Source organism: Chrysochloris asiatica, unplaced genomic scaffold, assembly GCF_000296735.1.
Source record: "Chrysochloris asiatica unplaced genomic scaffold, ChrAsi1.0 scaffold00048, whole genome shotgun sequence".
Lineage (NCBI taxonomy): Eukaryota > Metazoa > Chordata > Mammalia > Afrosoricida > Chrysochloridae > Chrysochloris > Chrysochloris asiatica.
In genome coordinates, this window is record NW_006408566.1 from 5,230,593 (window position 1) to 5,231,750 (window position 1,158).

Consider the following 1,158-nt stretch of genomic DNA (forward strand, 5'->3'; position numbering starts at 1 on the left):
CCCCCAGTAGGTAGGTTAATGTTCTTGGGCTCAGGAGTTCATCAGTCTCCCTAAACTTCAGACCAGCCAGTACTACCTCTGCTCTCTCTTGTCTCAAGGTCAATGGCAATCTGTGGAACATGGTCAAACTCAGCCCATGCCTTCATTGCTGCATTTCCCCCACTTTCACTCACAAGTAGACTAGGCAGTCACCAGGGATGTTACAAACCTGCTTGTGTGTTATCGTGGAAGGGGATTTACCCTGATAGGCTTACTTTTCTTGCTTTGATGGCTCCCGGGTCTACAGCTTACTGGATTTTGCAACAACCAAACAGTCTGATTTTTGTTGTTGTTGTTGTTGTTCTTCTTCTTACTGGTCTTTCTCGCAAGAAATACCTTCTGTTCCTTTAACCACTCCAGGTTGGTCTACATGTCCTTTCAAGCGGGAATGTCCCATCTCAGAAGGCTCTGTGTAGGACTCAGGATTCCACCTAAGGCCCCATACTTCACAAAGACTTAATAAGAAGTGTACTTCCCTAGGCAAATTTTAGTACCCCTTTTTGCTAATCCAATCAGTTATAGGCTAAAGATGGGCTTATAAGGTTTCTGTAATCATATTTTCCAATATTCCTTTCTATCCCACTTAAATGTCTATTTTACTATAACAGGCAGGAGAAACCAATATCCTCAAGACAGTCAAGCACTCTAACATCATTTCCCCTCCTTTACCCATTCAGATTATATCTTGATCCTTGTATCACAGAGCCATGTTGTTCTAAGGTTGATTTGTTGTTGTTGTTGTTGTTATGTGCCGTGAAGTCAGTTCCGACTCATAGCTACCCTGTACAGAGTTTCCGAGGCTGTAAATGTTTATGGGAACAGAAAACCTCATCTTTCTCCGGCGGAACAGCTGGTAGTTTTGAACTGCTGACCTTGCGGTTCGCAGCCCTATTTGTAACCACTACGCTACCAGAGCTCCTTTAAGGTTGATTATACATCATTATTTATCTCTATTCTATTTAGCCCATGCATACCTCCCTAACTCTTCTCCTATCTTCCTTGTTCATCTACTCCCACCTCAATCTTCTATTGCATATATAACCCCTTCCCATCATTCAAGCCATCATGTGTCTGTCCCCTAACCTGTGTCTTATTGTCCCTCCTACCCACCACTTGTAG